The following is a 24,581-nucleotide window of genomic DNA, read 5'->3' as shown; positions in this document are numbered from 1 at the left end:
TGTTCAAATGACAGGAGCAATAAACACTGCCCAGGTCCTCTACTGCCACATCAACGGTTAAGTCTCTCCACAAGCAAGGTGCTCCTGGGCTCTTCAGCAGCCCAAGACAGTAGAAGTGCAGCAGGCTGAGGGAACCTACTGGGTGGAGGGGTATGGCAGAACTCAAAGTAAACAAGGGAACATGGAGTCCAGACCTGTGGATGTCCTTGGAAGCAAGGCATTAGTCTCAGGAGCAGTATACCTAACACGTTCCACAGATGAGACAAAAGCTTCTTCTGGGGGGAAAAATTCCACAGAGAAGATGGAAATGGCATTTTATGGTTCCGCTGTGTATAAAATTATTGTTTTTCTAATTCATCCTCTGACAGTGTAGCCTACTGTCAGCTGCACTGGGGCCCCTGGGAGCATGTTGGAATGAAGAGTCTCGGTCTCCATCCCAGATGGATCCAAGTGAACCCCATTTTGCCAAGACTGGACATGGGATTAGTGTACTTATTAGCTTCTGAGAGGCAACATTTGCCATGTCTTGTCCTGATTTTGTTGATTCCAGGTGAGGTCCACTTGCCTGGCCAAGTGTGTCTCCCAGCTGTGGTGGGCTGGTGAGGGAAAGCCATGTTCACAGCCCCTGAGGTTGCTTGGCCTTGCTCTGCCTCCTGTTCATGGCAGTTGACAGACTCTGCCAGCCCCATGGACTGTTCCTCAGGATGAGTTAATTCTGTTAAGACCATTCCCTGCCCTTCTTCCTTGTGTCCCAACAACAGGCCTTAGGAGATGGAGGTGTGGCTAGCCTTGAATTTAGAAGATCTCATAGCAGGCTGTTTAGGGGACAACCAGAGAGGCCCGGGAGACTGTTGTCACAGGTCGGGCACCCTGACTGTACCCTTTGCAGTCACTTTCTCTTCACCCAAGCTGAGTTTAGAGTAGTCTGGTAGATCTTTCCCCCTCTTCACTCTATTTTTAAGGAAACCTTCAACTTATCTAAAAGAAAAATTAGATATCGTAAGTGTGCACATGCAAAGCAAATCAATGACTAGAGGAACCTGAAATGCCAGGGGCCAAGGCCATCAATGTGTGATTGTGATGTCTGGCCTGGCCTACTTCTGGGAAGGGGTGAGATGGGATGGAACTGTGTGGTGAGTAGAAGAATGTGGGAGTGGGCCAGAGCTAGGGACAGCAAGGGGAAGGGCAACACAGTATATTTAGGAAACACAAGGTGACCCATCCACTCAGTAAAAAAGATTCATGCAGCTCAGACTTCTTCCAAGTCTCACTTATAACTCCAAATAGGTGGGTGCTTAGTATTGTCCCAGGCATGAAGGAAGAGCATACAGTCATAGAGTCATGGGTGGAGGGAGGGTGTGGGTGGTGAGTAGCATCCTACTGGTGGAGCTTTCTGGGTTTAAGTCTTGAATTTGGAGAGACTGGCAGAATTACTAAAATCCATGGGTACAGAGCACCCCCTTGTGCCTCACCAGAGCCAGTGCAGTTCTGTAAGAAATAAAGGACTAGGGAAGCTACAGGCACTTTCAAGGACTGCCTACTTTGACTGACAAGAAGTCAGGGCCAAGAAGGATGAGTGTGCAAGGCACGATTGAGATCTCTAGCAGTTAAACCGTGGTGCTGTTTTATTATTTTTTATTTCATTATTTCTTTCTGGCTCAGGTTCAGGCTAATGACTAAATCCCACTAAGGGCTTGCTTATTCCTTCATTGCCCTGCTCATCTCTATTCTTCCTCGTTCTTCATGCTGATCGCTGCAAATCTGTGGTGTACTGCTTTGTGTGTGTCTAATGTTAGATACATGTAGAATGTTTTGTGTTAATGTAGGTAAGCAATGTTGTGTTGGAGAACTCACTGTTCCCACATCTTCTTCTCAGAACCACATTTTAAAGATGTCCCCGTCGCTCTGGGTGTTGAGTTCCTTGTTCCACATCACTGCCGTACTCTGTCCCTCTGCACTGTGGCCCGATCTTCCCGCACCACCCTTGTTTCGAGTTCCCCTTCCTTCCACCAACTCGCCCCCAGCAGTTATCTCTCTGGTGCCACTTCAGAACATTTAGAATAACCAAGGACTGCAAAGTATCCAGAAACAAGATTGGTAAGTTTCAAGACTTTAATCGAGTTCATCTGAGTGTTAGGGCATCTTATCCCTCTCCACAACCACTTCCTTGGGTGCTTCCCAACGTCCTATACCCCCTCCACCACTTAACACTGCTTCCAATTTCTGCTGGTCAGTTAGCTATAAAGTGATTTTATCTAGCATTCTCATTATTCTGTTCTGTGTTCATCTGCTCACCAGTGAGCCGACGCTCCCTTCCCATGGCCCATGAGCATCTGAGTTTCATCTTATTATATTCAGAATTTCCTTTTTGCTTTGGACATTATTTATGGAAATTCAAGGAATTCTTCCTCCCCCTTTGTTCAAAAAGTCAGTCGTGTTCCATTTCCCTCTATTGATTTTATAATTTCTCCTTCCATACTCCTGTCTTCAAATTACAGAGAACCCAGCTTTGCAGGCAACATTAGGCAGAGATCTTGCTATATTTTATCTTGATTTCAGATCTCATTCTGCTCTCATTTAGACAGGGCATCACACTGAGGCTGCAGGGAAAACGAGAGCAGAATTGCAAAGCCTGAAGTTGGTTTGTGGGATCAGTTCTGTGAGTCCCAGGACCAGCCCAGCTCCTTTACCACAGGGTGATGTGCATGGAACCTCTGCCCCATCTCTATGTCAGGTAGAGTTCTTAACAATATTACCATACAGTACAAGAAGCTTGGAAGCAGACCGAACTGAGTATGACCTTTGCGTCATTCCAGGGAACCAGGGCTCTGATGGAGACTGGTTCGGAATGCACAGAAACAGCAATTTCTCAACTGCTGGATTCCTTGAAGGAAGAATGCAACAGTCACCTGTTGTAGTAACCTGAATAACAAATAGCACAGTGCCCCATGTGCCACCACCCGTGTCACTGCCTACTATTGCTACCACACCAGAAACTATTTTCCCACTGTGGCTTTAAATAACCTGAATAACAAATAGCACAGTGCCCCATGTGCCACCACCCGTGTCACTACCTACTATTGCTACCACACCAGAAACTATTTTCCCACTGTGGCTTTAAGTGTGGTGCCACTAGAAATAACAGAGGTGCTTAAGAATTGGAGTCTAAGCCAGGTGCGATGGCAGTGCACACATTTAATCCCAACTCTTAGGAAGCAGAGGCGGATGGATATCTGTGAGTTTGAGGCCAGCTTGACCTACATAATGAGTTCCAGGCCAGCTGGGGCTACAGGGAAACCTGACTCAAAAAAATTAAAAGGAAAAAAAATAAAAAGAATTGGAATCTATTTCACCTGGACTTGACCTGCTTGCATGGAGAGAACTAGGTGAAAAGAATAGAAGAACGGGTGGGGGTAAAGAGGTCTGTGCTTTAGCCACCCGTCACCGGCCTTCTTCCAGCCCTAAGCATCACTTATGTCCTCAGAGCCTCAGCATCTTGCCGGCATGATGATGGTGACTTACATTCACAGTGTTTTCTTTACATTTATTTATTCGTTTGCTTATTTATGGTGTGTGGATGTGTGGAATGTATCTATAGTTGCACGTGGGAGCACGCATGCCCACTTGTACACATATGTGTTCCATAGCTCACATGTGGAGGTCAGAGGACAATTTTCAAGAGTTGGTTATCTCATTCCACCATGTGGTTTCCTGGAGATCAAGCTTAGGTCTTCAGGCACGGCAGCAAGCACCTCTACACAACAAACCTTCTCCCTGCGCCTCATAGAGGTGCTTTTATGTGGCTGTCTCACTTGAGACTTGGGACCTAACTCTTCCCTTTCTGTATTATGAATGAGGGACAGCCAAGGGCCAGAGCAAGTCCAAACTGCTGCTTTCATTTCCGCGATATCTTGATACTTTTGACACCACCACCCCCCGCCCCCGTGTAGACAGTTGTGCATGCCCTTTCTGAAAGGCTTAATTGCCACACAAGGCAAGCATGTTCTCCCTCAAGGATAGACATGAGGAATCAAAGGGAACCAAGGCAAGAATAGAAATCTTTTCAGCACAGGAAGTGGAGAAATGGCTTGTCATTGCTCAGGCATTTCCTGGTTCCTGAAACCCACAAATTCAGATAGAAACCATTTGAGAATAGGGCTGGGGTGGGTGGACAATTATTTGGAAATACAACTAGAAATAGCCGATTTCTTTGCCAAATACATACCTGGCTATAACTTAAAATATTAAATAAAGTACAAAATAATGTATAGTCTACTACCTCTCTGCTTAGAAAAAAATTAACATGCAAAGATTTTAGATATGTTTGTAGAAACAAGGAATAATTGTGGGAAACTGTTTCTAAAATTCAAAAATTAATTAGAGACTACGGGTCTTGCATTCAATATTTTCTGCTCTTAAAATTACTGAAAAGTCATTTATTAATTTTTCAATCAGAACAAATGAAGAGAAGGAAAGCACTAGCTAGTCAGGACTTGGGTAGCATGCTCAGTTGCTGTGCTTTCTTTCTGGTTCCCCTATGGACTTGCACATCATCCAGAGCTCAGGCTGGGGAGTGCAAGGCTCCCCAGGCCCTGGCCTCTGCAAGCCCCTGAAGGGAGGGCCAGTGTGCCTTGAGAACTGAGAAGTTGGAGGATCTGGATGTCACCCATTAGATTGAGTGCTCAGAATCCCCAACACAGATGAATCATGCTCATGCTTTTCCTTGGACAAGACTTTCTGTGAGCTTCAGGAGTAAGAGTGATAGCTTCCAATAAGACAGCCCAAGTCCACACAGAAGCATCCTGCCTCAGAGCAGAATGCCCTACAGTAAAGACAGCGCACGTAGCTCCCGTGCAGCACAGTCCCCACTCTGTCACTCTTCCCTGGTGCCTCTGGAAATGGCATCCTTTCTCTAGAGAGGTGTGGAAAGAATAAAGGGATTCTCTGGCTTCATGACTCCACTCACCTGAAAGACTGCAGTGAAGAGAAGGCTCTGAGACCTTGTTTCACTTCATCTTCAGAGAAAAGTGACTCTGTTTGACCTAATCATGAAAGGCTCTGAGCACACAGCAGATTGCCAAACCAATCCCGACACCGTCATTGAAATATTGATCCTACCGCCACCCCTGATATCTGTCAGTGTCAATATTTTGCACTCTTGCAGCTACTTTGAGAGAGTGAAGGAGAAAGACGGGGGGGAGATGTGCTATATGGGCTGTTAGGCTGGTGTTGACAGACAGGGAGGTGTTCTTGAGGCCCTGATGCCTAATCCGCACTTGCTCTCTTGCTGCCTGCTCTCTACTCTGCTACACTGAAGGAGTTGTGTCAATATGAACTAGAAAGGCATGGGAACAGGGCTGAGGTGGACATACAAAGATGGAACTCAGTGCTGAGCATGGTTCTTGACACTGAAATGTGCCTGAAGCATGTGACCTCTTCCTGCTCTTTCTACCACACTGGTGTTTGAAAGCCTTTGAAGCTTATGTGGTAAACAGCTACAATGGTGATGTGTTATTGTGAAGAGGCCAGGTTTGTTGGTCCTCCCCATTAATGATTTGTTTTACTATTTTATTTATTATTTAATTCAATGTGTATGAGCGTATTGCCTGAATGCATGTAAGTGTAACCATGTTGTGCAATGCCCATGGAGGTCAAAAGAGGACATCAGATCCCCTGGAATTGGAATTAAGGACAGTTGTTAGCTGCCATGTGGATACTGGGAATCGAACCTGGGTCATATGCAAAAGGAGCCAGTGCTCTTATCTATTGAGCCATCTCTCCATCCCACCATTAGTGTTTTTGCAAGAGTAAATAAATGAGTTAGAAGAGGGATAGTGAGAACATCCTATCACTTGCTATCTGAACTTGTTCTCCACCAGAGAGCCCAGGGGATCAATTATATTGGTTGACTGTTGAAAGTTCCCCACTATCCCCAGGTGTAATGGTTAATCTCAATAGTTAACTTGATGAACTCTACAATCACCTAGGAGATAGGCCTCTGGACATTCCTGAGGAGATTATCTTCATTAGGTTAGTAGAGATGGAAAACCCCTCCCACTGTGTAGATCACCATTGCCCTGATCTGGGATTCTACACTATATAAGGAGGAGAAAGTGGACTGAGTGCAAGAAATCATAACTCTCTGCTTCCTGGTTGCAGGTATAATGTGACCAGCTCTCTGAAGTTCCTAGAGCTGTAACTTTCATACCATGATGGACTATAACCTTGAACTGTGAGCCAAAATAAGTCCTTTTTTCCTTAAGCTGTCCTTGTTAGGAAATTTTCATCACAGGAACAGGAAAACTACTACATCAGTTCTCTGTTTCCTTCTTCCTGGGAGCTGGATTGAAGATCTCTAACAGTTGACCTTGAAAGTTTATAGGTGCTCCATGCTGCCTAAGGGGCAAGCTTTCTTCTCCCTATCAAGGGACTTGAATCCACAGCAATATTTATTGTAATAAGTAAAACCAGAAATAAACTTAAGTCCTTTACCTAAACCCTACTCCTTCAAGCGTCCCAAGTTGAGTGGGGTAACCATTTTACTAGTACCAGAACAATATAATATTTGAACTGGAAAAGATATTGGAGGCCTTTGTGTCCAGCTCATAATTCATGTATGAATCTCAGATATGACATCCAAGACCAGATGTCAGGGAATTGAAACAGCTCCTTTCCTAGGTGGTCTTAGAAAAATGAAAAATTGTCATTTGAAATGAGGCCTAGAAAGATATAGATGTTTTAAGTAGATTTGCATATTGAGAGAAAGTAATGTGGATTGACTTATTCTGTATGGCCCCCAGGGCTCTCTAAAGACTGAACAAGCTATCTTGGCAAATAATGAATGAGATTCCCTTTACCGAAGTCATTCATGTAAAGAATAGATGGCATGGGATTGACAGAGGATTAATATTTAAGAATATGCATTTGGAATAAGCCAAACTGGTTTTTGATTCCAGCTGTGCTGCTTACTACTTGAACAAACTTGGACCAATATTCTAAGCTTGTTTTCTCATTCACAAAACAAGATGATGATTAGTTGCTCTTCTTTTAAGGGACTTTGTGAGTTTTCAGTGAGGTAATGCATAGAAAATCCATGCAGTGTGTCTGAATCAATGAATAATAACTTGCTATTCCATTGCTATCATTGCTTGTCAGGTTCATTGTAGAGAGTTAGCATGTCAAGGCCAACACATAATGACTGCCCCACACAATGCCCACACTTTATACCCACCAGCTCTTTGTTGAGAGCCGCTATGTGGCAGATGCTGATCTGCATGCTGGGAACACAGAGCCCAAATGATCTGAGGCAGGAGTACCCTCAAGGAGCTTACAATCCAGATTCTAGAGTGAGTGAATGGGCAAGTGGTGGGACAAGTACCTATTTTGATTTCAGTAGTGAACAGTTTGAATGGTGCTGGGAAGCCACTTATTTCCTCCCTTTCTAGTGAGGTCTTGGTTTCCTGTTGCTTGAGTCTTACTGAGGGAGGGGAGAACTTGGCGTTGCTCACTTTAGTCTCTGCCATCTACAAAATTCCATCCTATCCTGCCCCTGTACCTATGTCACATCTGGTCAAAGGTGCAATGGAGACTCAACATCTCACCTTGGCTACACCTAAAACTTAGTAGGTATCTACAGGACAGATGGAACACTCCACATTAACCTGAGCCTGAGACAGTAAAACCAGGACAGGTGGGGGTAAGTAGACATGGAAGATTCATTTTTCTCCCTCCAATCCTCAGACAGGTGCAGCTTCCCTGATTCCTTTGAAAGGTTCTGCCTCACCTAAACCTCAGCTTCCATATGATAACTAACTGAGGTCTTATGTTGGTCTTTCACATTCCTTCTAGGTGTCCCCTTTCCCAGTCATCCACACCTATCACCTAGAGTCACTTCCAAATATAATATATTTTCACACTGACCCTTGCCTCATCATCTGATGTCTGGGCTGACATATACTACACTGGGAAACCTCTGTCACAACCCTGCTAGATCTCTATAAGTCACAATTTGGAGCCTAGAACCCCAGGGATTCTCTGGGAGTGATGATTTGGCAATGTCCCAGACTCACTGCAGAAACTCGTCCCCAGTTACTGCAGTGCACACTGCTCTGTCACCTCTTGGGATGGGACAGTTCTGAGAGTCAATTCATCCCATTAGCATTTACCTCTTCTCCAATAGTCAGAAGACTGTCTCTCTCATTTCTAACCATATAGTAGCTCCAAAGTACTTTTTGCACCACATAGTCTTGCTTCACAGTTGATCATCATGTAGTGGGGTAAGATTTGAGAATGAATTCTCCTCTGATCAATAGCCCACAGCTACCAATCCACAGCCAGTTCATATTGCTGTGCTTAACTGTATCTGCTTCCTCTGTTTTCTCTTTCTGCTTTTCCTCCTCCCTAAAACTCACCAGGGGCTTATGTTGTCATTGCTTTTGAATCATTCTAAATGTTTAGTCTCTTACTTACTTCCTCAAATATAAAGCTCTTTAGCAGAATTTTGAGTGATTACCACAGTAGGGTTTTTTAATTGAGATATAATTCATACCATAAAATTCACCATTTTGAAGTCTGCAATTCACTGGATTTTAATACAGGCACAAAGTGTGCACCCACCACTCTTTAGTTTCTGAATACTAAGGCTATCACCATGAAGGAAACCAGGAACCATTAACCAACTGTCACTTCCTGCCCCCCAACAGGCTTTAAACTTCCCATTGTATAACTATGTCATGCCCATCCCATTTGTGTCTGACAAACAAGTAGACAATGTTCTTTTAGCAATATAGGGAGACTCGAGGATAGAACTGCTCTGGATAGGCAGTTCTGACTTTGATCACTAAATCTGCAACTTTGAGAAACTGTTTATCACTTCTAGTTCACGTCATACTTTCAAAATGAGAGCATGGACTGTGTTGGGAAGATTTCCTTTCAGATTTGCAAGATTTTAGAATGTGTATAGGAAGTGTGCTCAGTTCTCAAGATTTTGAATCAATGTTTATAGTTGCATATTTTTGGCAGAGAAGTATCCAAATATTTTGCAAATCTATAAGAACTTTGTTGCTTTAAAAATGGGCCAGACAGTATATAGGTGATCTACTCCCAACATTTCATTATGTTCATTTCACATTTGAACAACTCCATTTCTAGAAGTAACTAGCCCAACTCGCATGTCTGGCACTTGGCCCATCTTTTTCCCAGAATTTGTGCCTTGAAATCAGAAAGCCTTCAAGTCTTGTTTTATGTATCTAAATATGCAACTATTTTATTTCTCAGGGACAACATAAGAGTTTTAGAAAACCTATGTCTCAATAAGTTTGAATTTTTTATCATGACTCTACTTATGAAAATGAATCTTGCCTATGTATTTTACACAGTAACTCTCTTACACATGCACTGCAAACTGCTTTTTTGACTTATTAACTATACATATATGATTGCATATATAGGATAAGTAAGAAATACATATTTATTTGTATATGTTTAGATGCATATGTGGGTTTGAAGTTATGAGTTCAGCACTGGCTTCTAGAAGCACACTACAGCCTTTGGCTCTCCTGCTCCACTTCATCCTTGCTTGGACGGGACAAAGTCGTCATCTCTGGTGAGCTGTGTGTTTCACCCAACACCTGACACACCAACCTAGTCTATTTTTATAGATGAACCACCTGTGGGGTATATTTTTAAATGTCTTCCATTTGACCCTCCTAGAATGTTCTCTACAGGGAGGGCACTGAGTTGGTCCTATGTCTCGGGACACTGACAGCTGTCACTGAGTATGTAGAAAGAGGCCCAAGCTTACTGAGTGGCCTCTCCCTCTCAGCTCCTGGTCCTGAGGAGGGTAGGGAATCAGAGGGTTTTCTCAGCACCATCCCTGATGCCATTCCTGTTCTGTGCTTTCAGCTGCCTGCCCTGACCACCCAGCCAGCGGGAGTCTAGGGAGTGGGAGCTAATTATAACATTAACTAAGACAAACACATAATTATAAAGGAAGCCACTGATAAACAACATGAATTTATGCATACCAAAAATCAACTCCATATTACTAAAGGATCACCCTCCTCTTTAGAAGGCAGACACACCACCATCTCTTTGCACAGTGTTTTAGTGCCTGAGAGTGGAGAGTATTTGAGGTCACATCCCCTTGGTCTTCAGGCTGGAGAACTGCCAATTTGGCTTCTGGCCATTTATGTCCCTCTCTGAAGATGGCATTCATTTGCTCTCTAGAGGAGCTAGGTTGAGATCCTGAAGTCTTGAGCCTAAAGGGAGAAAGACCAGCAAGTCACCAATGGGGTTCCAGGAGCCTTTGACAGAACAGGGACAAGCAGTGAAGCACAAGAACTTGACATTGGAAGTTGTCTGTTTGAAAGACACAACTGCCTTTGCTTGCTGGAGAGCTAATTATTATGCAAATTTATGCTAATAAACTCTGCCTTGAATGTTGTTGAGAAGCTGCCTTTTCCGTTAACATAGCTGTAATGAGAGGTAAATTTGTAATGCAGATGCCCGAGGTAATATATCCTAAATCACTTTATAGTGTAAGGGACTCTCTCTCACCCCACCAAGCACAATGTCAATTTAAATTAGTTTTGCTTTACATATTTATTGAAGCTTTATTTATTGTTAATATGTACTAAGGACACCAACTAAATAGCTCCCACTACTTGTTAGAAGTGGAACTTATCAGAGAGTGGGGGTTGGCTCCTGTTCATCTTTTCACCTTCTCAAAGCTAGAGCTACAGAGCCACTGTGGGTGGACTCTACTTCTTCAGGAATCTGCCTCCTCCTCAGAGCTTGTTACCAAATTAGTCTCCACCATGACTGAGCAGTTCTATCTTCACAGTTCTTACGTGGTTTTTGTGAGTGTTAACGATCTTGTTACCTCTGCCTCTGTGTTTGTGATATCTCCCAGACTTACAGAGAACCGGATACTGCATGCAACATGGAAGCAGATATGGAGGCAACACCATTGGTCTCCTCTAGAAGTGTGCATACATGTGCACATGTGTGCATCCACAGTGCTATACTATATAGGACTCTCACACAACCTCATGCTCTACTCATGGTGTGTGCTACTCACATCTGCATAGCATCAAGTTCACATACCCAGAGGCCTCTCCTAGCTCCTTGTCCCCCAGCTACAGTCTTAAACATGTGATTCCAACTGTCTCATGAATGGAGATAACACTTACACTTGGGAAAAAAAAATCCTCCAAGCAATCCTGATAGGAATCTGTTGCCAGATGCAGAGGAAACAGTATTAAAGTATGAATAATTTTGTTTCTAGTTCTCTGTCACTCTTTAGAAAAATACAGATTGCCCACTCTGTGTCCCAGCCCAACTTGGAGTCACTATGTAGACCAAACTGGTCTCCATCTCACAGAGCTCTACCTGCCTCTGCCTTCAGAGGGCTGGAACTAAAGGTGTGAGCCACCATGCCTGGAGTCCCTTATAGTTAATTTTTTACTTAAACATTTTAATTTCATTTTGTAATAGAAAGATAGGTTTTGTGAGTTTCCAATAACTTACCCAAAGTTAATCCACTTATTATACAGCGTTTATAAAATTCAAATATACCTTTTGCAGGCTCCCAAACTTGTTCTGTTTCCTCCCTAATACTGCAGAAGATTTCACTGTTCATCTCCTCTATAATTTCAGTTGTTGGATTTGATAATCTCAAAAGTCTTTTGGTCCATGTGTCTGCAGATGATATTCTATGTTAATGTAGGCAGCGTCCCTTGATTCTGTTTGTCTCTTTGTACCTTTGCTTCTGAACTAAGCTTAAGCTTGTTACTTGTTGAGAGAAAGTCTTGATTGATGCTATTTCCCTCTTTAGTTACTTTGGTTTCTTCTAGGGTACCTGGCCCCAAGATTGTTGTGTCTGAGACACACAGAGAGAGAGAGAGAGAGAGAGAGAGAGAGAGAGAGAGAGAGAGAGTCTATAAAGAATCTGGACTAACCTAATATAATGAGATGTCAGCCAGGTGAGCTAATTCGTGTATATGTATATTCAGGGGATGCCAAAATGTCTACCTGCCGAAAAGAACCTCTAGCATTTCCAAGTCAGCTTACTTAAAAATTTTGTTCTCATTAGCATAGCTCCTCTGAATCAAGTTATCTTGACAGGCCCTTCTATGAACATGTAAATTCACATTACATGGGACAACATATAAGCTGTTTGTGCCAGGTAATTGACTAAGGGTGTTGAACAAAAATCAGTGCCTAAGTAGTAAGTCCCTGAGAGAACAGAGCCTGTGAATTTTGATGAGGGATTATAGTGGAAAAAGTTACAGCAGACAGGTTAAGAGCTGCTTTCTGCTTCGCCACATGATGTAAAACAAGCTTTCTGGTTTATGCCTCCCATGTGTGAATGAAGTTTCACCTCACTGGGGGTGTTTTCAAAACAATTAAAGATAAAAAAAACATTGTGTGGAAATTTTGGAGCAAATTGTCCACTCATTGTTTAAGAGTTTCTTCATCCATGGTCGCCTTGCCCCAGCTGCCTGTCTACTCTCAATAAGCCAGAAGGCCTGGGGGATGACAGCAGAAGTTTGGCGAAAGAAACTCTAGCAAGGTACAATGCAAAATTTAGAATTAAATGGTTTGTTTCTCTCAACCTTTGATACCTGTCTATAAATAAGTTTTTCCAATCAATTTTGGCTCTGATAGCACCCTGAAAAATGGCCTAAGAATAGGCACATCATTTTATTTCTAGAATAGAAATGTATGTTCATTATCAAGATTAAGAACTATAGAGACAGGGGAGATGCCTCAGTCAGTAAAGTGCTTACCTTGCAAACATAGGAATTAAGTTTAATCCCTAGAAACCATGTTTTAAAAAGAAGATGAGCCAGGCGTGGTGGCACAGGCCTTTAATCCCAGCACTTGGGAGGCAGAGGCAGGCAGATCTTTGTGAGTTGAAGGCCAACCTGGTCTACATAATGAGTTCCAGGACAGCTGGGGCTACAAGGAGACCCTGTCTCAAAAAGACAGAAAAAAAAAAAGAAAAGAAAATGGGGTTTGTAATCCCAACTCTGAGCAGGCAAAGACAGGTGAATCCCTGGGGCTTGCTGAACAACCAACCTAGGCTACTTGGTGAGTTCCAGTCCAGTGAGAGACTATCTTAAAAAAGAAAAGTAGATAGCACCTGAGGAATGGGAATGACACCTAAGGTTGTCTTCTGCTCTCCACTGGCCAGCACACACACACACACACACACACACACACACACACACACACACATACACACACACATGAACACATACACATGCATATAAGACATATACATACACACACACATACACACACATACACACACACACATACACACACAACATACACACACACATATACACAACACACACACATACACACACACACATACACACACACATACACACACATATACACATATATGTATGGGCATACACATACAAAAGATAAATACTATAGGTGAGACTACCAAAAATATAGAGAAGAGATTATCCATTCTCATAATCCCTCCTTCGAGGATAACTCTCCTCTAAACCTCTCTGTTTACCATGGGACAGAGTTGACATAAGGACAAACATGGTATGGATATTTCCCAAAGGGAATCCCATTTTGTAAGGAGGAATGACAGCACATATCTAGGAGACGGATCAGACCTGTATCAGAGTCAGGGATAATTTCTCTGATCTTCCGGGAAGAGGGAACATGATACCATGGTGGGCTAATGAGACAGTAATGGAGGCTACAAGAGATGACTCCATGTGCCTGGCCCCTGAGCCAAGGTGCACTTTGGGCATAAGAAAATGAACTATACGGTCTCTGAGAATCACCTCATCTCTCAGTGTGTGATCTGAAAGGATACGAAAGCCAGACCAGCACATTTCCAAGTTCCCTTCCACTCACAGGTTTGTTCTTTGGAGAAAGGACAGTCCTGAGTCCTCTCAAGAGTTCAGCAGAGTCAAACTTGTCTGACTCATGAGTTCCTAATTCAGACCCCAGGGGCAACCTCAGATTGAACAGGAAGAGCCTGGATTCTAGATTCAGAAGGCCGTGTTCAAGTCAAGGGCATGGGACAGTGACTCAGCCTTCTGTGCCTCTATCTCCTCATCTGGCAAATGGTACCAGTCATAGTAAGGATATGTCATTGTATTTGAAAATGTACAATTTAAAAAGTACTTTAAACCATAAATCAGCATCAGGGAAACACTAAGCAAGGATGATTCCTTAGAGCCAAATGCCATAATTTATTAGCAATTTTTCCCATTTTTGTTTGGTAGCTTTCCTCTTCAGCTAATTTTCACAGATATTATCTGAAAACAACTATAAGGTCATAGGACAGGGTAGAGCAGAAGTTGGCAGGCTCACTTGACACATGAAGGGAATCATGGGCATCCCATGGCTTCATCAGGACGTGTGGCTTGACTGTTGCTAGATATAGTAGTCAGTGCAGGAAATTGTATTCAGCCTGATGTAATGAACACACTGCAGGGCCCAAGCCAGGAGCCCTAAATTTGATTCTTTGAACTAACAAGGAACTCCAGTCAAGTTCAGTGTCATCTCCAGGCCTGGGCAAGCTTGTCTATAATAGAATTGAGAGACTAGACTAGTATATCTTAAAAGCTTCTTTCAGTACTATTAAGTCTTATTGTGAGTCACACTGTTTGGGGACTAGCTGTGACTTAAAGTCCTGTTTGTGAAATGATTATGAGATAGGATTACTATAGCCTTGCACAAGCAGCATGAGGCAAGACGGGATCCTGTTCATCTCCTCATGCATGTGGCCATGATTCTCTCCTTAGCTGGCAGTGCTGTGGGCAGGGTAGACAGGGACCTGAGATGGTCTCTTCTGTCCAGAGAAAAAGCATTTCCCTTCCAGTTGCATGGGTGCTGTCTGGGATAGGGAATCTGGTCAGAGGAAGAAGACAGGGGACAGGCAATCAGACTACCCTGTTGCAAGTACAGAATTGCTACAGGAGGGTCTGAAGAAGCTTTGTCTGTGATGTGAATAAATAGACAGGTGGGGTAGGAGTAGAGAATGACACTTCAATCAGAGAAACATCCACACTGAGCACATGTCCATGGCTTTGCAGTGAGCACGTGCTTGAAGATGTATAACCACACACATCCTACCTGGTGATCCTCTTAGGAGGATCCCCCAAGAGAGGACATGGCCTAGGATGGTGGACCCTAGTCTAGGGAAACTGCAGACAAATAAGAGTGTATCATGGACCACAGAGCTCCATGGAGAGATTATCACACATGAATATTAGAGCCAGGCTTTACTTTGGTATTAAGAGAAATATATACAAGATGAGCACCCCTAGTCCAGGAATCTGGAGCTTTCTATAAGTGCTGATATGACACCATGAGTAGAAAATTCTACTCTCTGAAACAATGTTTTGTGCACAAAATTATTATACATACTGTATACATTATCATCAGGCTATATATCTAAGGCATATTTGAAGCATAAACAAATTTTGTGTTTATACTTGGGTCTCACCCTGAATATGTCTCACCATGTGTATGCAAATATTTCATTAAAAAAAAAAAACCCTGAAATTGCAACCAGTTCTATGCTCAAAGACTTCAGGTGAGAGACATTCAGCTTGCAGACTCTCTCCGTCTGCGTGGAAGAAGTTATGAATAAAAGTCACTATATTCAGCCCTTGCTGAGTGCTCCGAGCCTCCTTTGGCTAAAGACAGTGTCCAGTGGATGATCCATCTTGGAAGGACATCTGGCTAGGGGGATCCAGACCACAGCTACTTCACCCCCCATGGCTACCCGCCTTGTTCTACTGCTAGAGACCAGCTGTAGGTATAGCCCCACAGAAAAGAGGACTTCTGCTTTTTAGGAGTGACAGCCCACCTTCAGCATTGCAAGTTGTTTAGCTATTGGACAGTGACATCCCATACTTGTAAAAGAAATCTGTCTACACCTGGAAGTTGAGATGGGTGAATTGCAGTACCAAGATATGTCCACCAGGTGGAGGCAAATCTCCACAAATGAGCTAAGAAACCAGCCAAGCAATGCATCATTTCTGCAGCTGAGCAATGAATGCTCCTGCCCCTGTCAAGCATACAACCTTGCACAAAGGGTCAGGGTCCTGGTCCCACTTTCTACCCTTTTGCTTTCTATGTCTTCATTGGATCAAGGGTACTTGCCGCTTTGGGCTTTGGGCTTTGGGCTTTCTTCCCCACAGCAAGCCCCAGTGTTAGAGGCTTGAGGCAACCTTTTTTTAAAGCAAAGATTTCAATATCCCCAGCTTTCCCCTGACTGACACATTCAAGTGCTCAAACTTGCTCACCATTAGTTAGCATGCTTGATTTAAAAAAAAAAAAGTCCCAGGAAATTCTCACTTCAGGAACTGCTTTGAAGATCTGTCCCACATATGTGACCGCAAACCTCTCTGTAAATGACCTTTATCGTTGTTGGTTTTGGTTCTATTGTTTGTTTTTGTCGTTTTGTTTTGTTTGCAAATGAGACTGGAAAAAAAAAAACAAGCAAGAAAATAAGGCTCAAGTCATTGTTGAGGTCTTGTCTTCATGAGCCTAGGTGCAAAGGTGCCCACAGTGTGGATGGCATCAATGCTGCTGAGAACCCACCAGGGTACATGGGATCTGTCTTTTCAGACCTTTGTAAGCACTGTAAAGCTTTTCTCCTTTTTGACTCCATGGGAAACTGGCCAGCATTCCAGGTTTGTACAAGTGCAACTTAAGGCTTGGAGAAGGAATTCCTGGAGGATATCCAGGACCAGGCACTCACTGCTTGGTGACTTCTTTCTCCATTTGCATGACACAAGTTATCTATCCTAGCTAAGAATGCTTGTCTGTTCTCATTAAGGCATATAGCTTAAAGCAGCTAAGAAGTGTCAGGGAGGAGGGGGGCTGTTTCCTTCATGGATGTCCACTGCAGTACAGCACTGTGTAGATGATTAGAATAAAACAGAAGGAACTCAAGACCCAAGCCCAGTAGAGGGAGGGGCACCAGGCAGATACAAAGATGACAAGATTGTTCAGACAGCTGGGTCTCACGGTGGTGTCTGAGGTCTGACACCAGCTCTCTAGACACAGGCTGGTTGTTTGCAGTGGTAACGGGAGCAACACAGAAGTCTGCTGACCAGAAGCTGGTGTGGAATATGGCCTAACAAGACGGAGACTGGAGCACAGTAGTGGTGCTTCAGACCAGTGACTACTGGTATCTGTCATGTGGTTTCTACAGCAAGAGACCAAACCTGACCAGCAGCCAGAGTCTAGAGTAACTGTGTTCTTGAATGCTACTGAGTCAGCCCTAGCCTTAATGATATGAAATTGGTAAGCTGTCATCTATAGAAAAGCAAGGGATGAAGATCTGGGAACTGGAGAGGGTTTGCATTCTGGGCTAAGCACTTTGCCCCAACCCTTAACGTGAGACTGGAAATGAATGATTTGTAGGCAGGGAGAACTCTGGACTTCTGTTTTGTGAGATGCTGTCATTTGAAAATTAAAATGTTCTGAGAATATTCTCAAGCCTGTTTGTGAATACAGTTAGGATCTAAGAGAGAAGGTATAAAGCAGGAGATGGTGATGTTGTTGACCTGATCTATATCCTCTGAGATAGCAAGGGCCTATGAGGCTTAAGGTTGAAAGGGCCATCGGGTAGCCAGGAACTTCCTGTCAGTGGCTGTTCAGCTGAAGTGAGATCTAGAAGTGAGGCTAGGCAGCTGAGGTAAGAAGTCCAGGAATGTGGTAGCAATGGGGTCTGAGGCTGGGGCATTTGATGACTTCTGTCCTGACAGTGTGGACACCCCTCAAGACTTTGAGTATCTTTGAGATGAACACATCATGTACTTTGGGAATAACGTCAAACAGAGGCCAGTCTCTAAAAGAGAGCCACTAAAGGTGGTTCTCTATCCATGTCTAACATGCTTATTCAAATGCTGTTGCTCAAACCCTTCTTGTAGTTAACCAAGTCCCTTTCTGGGACTCCCTCCAAGATTTCATTGAAATTCTTAGATTTTTAATCCTCATCCCCACCTTGATTGTTTGTCTGTTTCCTGTGCCATTTTTTTTAATGTCCGTCAGTGTGATTGGATGGAAAGAAATGATGAAATCCAATGCTCTCTCTTTAATTTCACTTTTGGAAAAGACTTTGCAAGAAAAAGTGAGAAGATCCCTGTTGTGCAGCACATTAAAATAATTTATGGAGAACGTCTCCCTTTCAGCTAAGGAGGTGGTCAAGATGAGAGGATAAATCTGTAAAAGAATAATGTTTTCCAAATCAGGTTCCTGGTCCTCAGATCCTTTGATGTATGAGTGTAATAGTAGGCAGGACACATAGTGAAATATACATGAGATCTCCTGAGAGGAGAGCAGCAGAGAGAAGGAAATATTAGTGTTTACAGCAAAACTCAATTGGAACACTCATTTTGGGATGATAGTTTATTATGGGGAGTGCAATGGAGCCCGTTGAGGACGTCCTTTCCTGTCTGTCTTCGAAGCTCTGCATGCCTGCCTCACTTTGTCCTTTCTTCCCTCCTTCTTTCCTTACGTTACTATAAGGAAGCAAAACACAGCTTCCCTGTGATTAGTTTTTCCTGACTAGGCTCTGTAGACTCTAAAGGAAGTGGTAGAATTTTCTGGATACTGCCAGCAATTCCCTGGCTTTATTTATTTATTTATTTATTTATTTATTTTCTGGACACAGTTTTAAATGAAGAAGAAATTAACCCAGAGAGGGCTATTTCTTTGTTGAGTTCAGCCGGGACAGTCTTGCTTCGTGTCTTTCCTCAGCTCCACGGTACCACCCCACTGCCCCGTGACAGGGAATTCAGCTACAACAAAAGACAAGTGATGGCAAAATTGATCTTGTGGAGGAAGACTCCCTTGGAAAAAGCCACCACCGCAGCCCCTTGAGACAGTGGTTCTGCTGACTGATGCAAATTTGGATCCAGGTGGTGTTTGGCAGGGTTATCATCTCTGCAAGCATCCAGTCACCCAGGCAACAGGCATTTAGTAAGGACTGCAGTGTGCAGGCTTCCAGGCCTCCGTGAGGGCTTTGCTTTGAAATTGTTCTGAGACTGCTTCAGCATCCTGCATGAGAACTCACTGTCTTGAACCTGAGTCTTCTCCTAGTGGGAAGCCTGTTTTCTCATCTGGCAAGCCCTGACATGCTGCACCATAGGACCCTGCAGCTGCCTTGGGACAGCAGAGCCGCAAAGCTTCAGTGCAGCTAACTTTTCCCCTCCACGCCTGCTCCCACCCATAGTCTCCCTCTACTATTAGGGTGACCTTACCCTGAGAGTCAGGATCCAGACCGGCATGCACATGGGCACTGAAGTATATTTTAAGAGTGGAACACTGCTATTCTAACTGAATCTTTGTGTAATAACATTTGGCTCTTGTCACATGGCATAACCTTTTATTTTGAGACCTCAGTGATAATGAGGGGAGAAAATGATTCCCTTCTAGAGCTTTTGTGGTCTCTCTTTACCTCAATTAAGAAAATAATCTTTCTTCCTTCTGAGAAGCTTAGTGCTGGAGTTTGAAAAAGTGTTCCCCAAATATCCATGTGGCTATTATCCATATCCAAATATCCAGACTTAGTCACCAACCTGTGTTACTATTGAATGGTGGTAGAAATTTTCAGAGGTGGGACCCAGTGGCATGCCCTCAAGGGGAGAGCAGGACCCTGTTCTATTCTCTCTCTACCTGCTTCTCAAACATCATAAGGTGAGAGACTCCCTCTACCACAGGCTCTCAGCCGTGGTGTTCTACCCTATAGGCCCAAAGGCAAAGGGACCAAGTGATCGTAGATGAAACTTTTTCTGAAACCATAAGCCAAAATTAACCTTTCCTTTTTATAAGTTGATTATCTCAGATACTGACTTAAAGCTGACTAATGCATTTAGAAGCTATTATAGCTAAAAAGAAGAGAAAGAGAAGATTGCAAGGGATGGGAAGGGAGGAGAAGAGGAGAGGAAGGGAGGAGAAAAAGGAGAGGAAAGAGGAGGAGAGAAGAGATGGGAAGACGGGGAGAGGAGATGACGGGGAGACGAAGAGGGAGGAGAGCAGTGTTACGTTTCGAAGTAAACTCAAAAGCTCCTTATTCTATTTTTTTCTTAATTTAGTAAGGTGAGAACCAAAGAGTGGAAAGGCTTATAAAAGACTTTGTGGACATTCAGCCACAAAACTAGGATTCAGGATTCTATCTCTCTCTCTGAATCTCACTACACATCTCATCAGAACAGGTGAAATATTGGCTGGAAGATAAAAGCAGCTGATGAAAGTTTCCATAATCCTATATTTCACCCAAAAGCTCCAACTTTAGCCCTGGCAACAGCAGCTCTTAGTTGATGTGTGTGAACTGGCTGGTTCACCTTCCTGTACCCACCCCACACACAAACACACACACACACACACACACACACACACACAAACACACATACACACACACACAATTTTTGAGAATTTCACAATATGAATGTTGCATTATTTCCTTCCACCCCTCCCTGTTCACTTTTAAGTCAATGACTGTCAAACACTCAGACTAAATAACCAAAGATTATCTGATTTTCTTTCAAGTAAACTTCATGCCCTGAGTTCACAGAAGTCAGTTTCTCTTGCACTTTAAAGACGTATGTGTTTCTATGAAACAACTATACCACAGTATCTCATCACGTAACGAAAGGACACGGTTTGAGACCTGTGCCATTAGGTGGTTTCATTCTAATAAGAACACCATGGGGTAGTTACACAAGTCCAGATGCGATAGGTCGATCACAAAGGTGGGCCATTGATGCAGTTAAGATGCACAGTAAACATGACTTGGATGAAGGGATGAGGCTGCTTCTGGTAGACCACTGAAGATTAACTTTGTTTTAGAAATAGAAGGAGTCTATTCTAAAGTCATGATAAGGGAATAGTATAATAAATACAAAAACCTCAACAGCCATTTATTGTCATCATTAAAGAATGATGCACTGTACAAGCTTGTAAGTTGTGTTAGCTTCCTGTGACTGCAGCAAACACCTGGAGAAAAACACTATAAAAGGAAGAACGGCTAATTTTGGATTCTGGTTTTAGTCTGTGGTCACCTGACTCTGGTTCTTTGGGTCAGTGAGGGCTCAATATGTCAGGGCACAAAACATGAAGAAGGCCTGTTCCCTTCATGGGATCCAGGAATGAAGAGGGAGAGGTGGGGGGGGGCTCCCAATGTCTTTTGTAAGGGTACCTCCTAACTTGCACTGGGCTACCTGTGTCTAAGTTCTACCACCTTCCAATAGTACTTCAGGCCAAGGACCAGAAATCCTGGGTATTTGAGAGATTCCAGGCAGAAAACCACAGCATAAGTGCTTTATCTTTATGATTAGCTGCACAAGAGGTGTTTCTTTCTTTAACCCCAGCATCATCACAAACACATGAGCAATGCATTCACATGTTATAATAGCTGTAACACCATAGGTGATAGGAAATAATTAAATCCTCCAGGTATAATATGTCCATCTCCACCATGAAGCACAAGTTGTTGTGGTGACATACAGTATACTCGGCCTGGTGGTCAAGGCAATGGAATTAGTAGAAAATACAGTGATAGCCAGGTCAATTGTAATGATAAAGGGGCTGTCATCAGGCCCCAGTAGGATGGGGAAGGGTTGCAGGACCCGCACCTGTATTTGCAGCCATCACTGCCTCCTACCCTCTAGCTACACATGATCATGGACTATACCAGACTATGTAGAAGGTGGAAAGTTAACTGAACATAATACTCCACGACACAACATCTGGAAGGTTGTTACCACATTACATGATGCAGATGTTTTGGAGTCACCCACATTCCTGTAACCATTCACCCATGATCCTAAAACTAAGCCCAATAAATCATGGGTTCACCACGTTGGTCTTAGATGGAACTGTCTCCTTGATCTGTCCTCGGTGCACGATCTGAAGTGAAAAGACATTTTTAATGTGAAAGGTTGACGCCTGAACATGGCGCCTGACAGAACTGAAGAAGGAGATGGGAGGGACAGTGGCATGGGTTCTGTTGTGGGAAGTAAGACATACAACGAGGCTGAATGTGTGAGGAAGCAGACACAGTCCCAATGCAGCCATCTTTCCCCACGTGGTTCGTAATATGCATTGTTCCTTTTTTCCTTTTTTATTTTTAAATAAATAATTTATTCAGAATTTCATACATGCATATAAGGTGTTTTGATCAAATCCATGTCCACTCCCTCCTTTCCAACTCTTCCCATATCTCCCCATCACTTTTTTCTGATAACTTCATGTATTCTTTCTTCTTCTTTGATTTATTTATTTTTATGGGGCTTTTCTTTTGGTTACTCTAAAATTCTCTCCTCTGAAGAGGTAACCCTAAAATCTTTTAAGGATTAGATACAAGTTCCCAAATACTTTCAACATTTTTTGGCCTTTGGAACCAAATATGCTACTAAGAGGCCCAAAGACATTTTGACTTTTAGCCAAGAAACTAGCTACTTTTCCTTGGATGCTTTTTACCCTAACTGCCTAGCCAATTCCTACCTCTTATTCTTATCATTCTGGCTTCTTCCATGCTGAATAGGGATGCAGGGTGAGGCAACTGGAGTACCCCTTCAGTGGGTTTATCTAAAAGACTCCCAAATTGCACAACTCATATCTCTAAGGGGAAAAGAAAGTCCTAGAATAGTGAATAGGGGATGCGAAGGAGAAGTAAAGGCAAGAGTAATTAGCATTACAAGTTCTAGCCAGAGAACTAGAAAAAAAGTCAGAACATGGCAATTTTCAAATGTTCATATGAGAGTCCATTGGAATTTCTTGACAGGGGTATCCAAAAGCATCCCTCTATTGAGTTCCTCCTCATTTTTCCTTTTGTCTTCCAAGGCTGGACTCTAGAGTGATGGATCCAGGATTTGTCTTCAGGTATATGATAGCTGTTAGAGTGGTTAGAATTAGTGTGAGTTCCCTCTCAAAGGGATATATAGGGGGAGAAAACAAATTTATCCATCATTTCAGAACAATAACTGGTTGTGTCTCTTAGCTACAGGTGGGCACCACAGTATTGGAGGCCAAGATTTGAAGTCGTACATCTGAACAGCACTTTATGGTTAGCAACAAAATCATCAATGAGAAATAATTGTCTAAATAACTTTTTATATAGACTTAAGGCTAATGTCTGGGAAGTGTAATCCCTTGAACTCTTAAAGAAATATACTGATGACTTTACTCTTTGGTTATATTTTCCTTTTGGGTATTTAAGACCATACAGTTGGCTCAAATAAATCAATTTCTTTTTACATTTAAGTTTATTTGAGGATCTGCTCCTTAGGGGTCACATGGGCTTGGGAGGAGCTCCTGGCTCCTTTCTTTTACCAGTTCCATCTATGTGAACATAAGTCAAAGGTCCTGCTCAACCATAACTGGCTTCACTTGGAAGTATGAATGAGATGTTTCCTCTGAATTGACCCTCCTCTTTGTAGACTGGATACTGGTTCAAGTCCATCTTGTGGAATCTCCATGTCCTCCCTGAACAAGAGGAAAGGAGACTCACCACAGTTACAGGATATTTTGAGAGATGTTCCGTAGTCCCCTGGAACTTAGTTGACCTTGGAGGGCAAGGGGCAAAAACTGACCTTTAAGTCCCTCTAAGTCCCTCTGACCACATTAGTATAGGCCTCAAACTTTGGCTGTTAAATATTCAATAAGGTTAGTTCTACTAGTCTGGTACTTTCAATTATCATGTGCTTTGTAGATAAAGCCTGGGTAAAAAAAACAAATATTCTCAGATAAACCTTGACCAGATATATATTTTGTTCCTTAAACTAGTTGATTAAACTATGATTATAGAAATATTAAGATTATATGTTATTTTTGTCTCATCCTTTATATAACAAACCTACACAGGCCTTCATCACTTGCCTAGGCTTTCTCACTTTTTTCTGTCAATTTTGGAAAATATCTCCATTCCCATATCCTTTTAACATCTTTTACATTCTCATTTTCTTTTTTTTTCTTTTTTTGATAATTATGAGACATAATAACATTAAGAAATAAATTTTCCATCTGTTGTGAGACTTCTTTTCCTGGGGATGCTAAGCAATGCTTATTCCCTTTTAAGGTTTGAATGTCAAGCAAATATTTGATTAAAGTTTTACTGGGGAAGTATTGAATTTATTGACCTTACTTACCAAGATAACTGAGGGGTTGTTGTGGTGTATGTATGATCTGAGGGTATGTACACTGGAAAGCCTTTACCCAGCATGGGTCCTGCCTTCTCTTCCTAGTCTTCCCCAGATTGTACACTTTAGCCTGCCCCAAATCCAGGAGGCCATGTGTGATTAGGGCCAAATTACATACAGTTGGCTAGGAAGAATGGCTGGATACTCTGGTGAGGGTCCATGACCCTGCTTAGCCCTCCTTTAATGAATGAACACAACCGTCAACAAGCCCACTTGTGACGATGTTTAGTAATTAGGCTCAGCTGAAGTCATGATGATGGTAGGTATTTCATGCAGAAGAGACTGCTGTATAGCATCACCTTATTAAAAGGACTTGGAATTTAAAAGGATTTGGTGCTAGGATCCACATATGAGGGACAACATATGTCGTTTGTTTCC

At 42.8% G+C, this 24,581-nt stretch overlaps 1 protein-coding gene across 2 annotated transcripts in view; it reads left to right on the top strand.

Annotated features, from left to right (window-relative positions):
• Opcml (opioid binding protein/cell adhesion molecule like) overlaps nt 1–24,581 on the top strand; it is a 1,193,276-nt gene that overhangs the window by 497,209 nt on the left and 671,486 nt on the right. Inside the window, exon 1 of one of the 2 annotated variants that reach the window (XM_008854175.3) lies at nt 9,576–9,604. The exons of the other annotated variant lie outside the window; for it this stretch is intronic. The gene's annotated coding sequence lies outside the window, so the exon portion shown is untranslated. Of the gene's footprint in view, nt 1–9,575; nt 9,605–24,581 lie in introns of those variants that run through there. 2 annotated transcript variants of the gene reach the window in all.

This window comes from Nannospalax galili, unplaced genomic scaffold (genome assembly GCF_000622305.1).
Source record: "Nannospalax galili isolate Female #2095 unplaced genomic scaffold, S.galili_v1.0 scaffold66, whole genome shotgun sequence".
Classification (NCBI taxonomy): Eukaryota; Metazoa; Chordata; class Mammalia; order Rodentia; family Spalacidae; genus Nannospalax; species Nannospalax galili.
The sequence above is the reverse complement of the archived record's forward strand: the minus strand, read 5'-3'. Positions and strand labels throughout refer to the sequence as shown.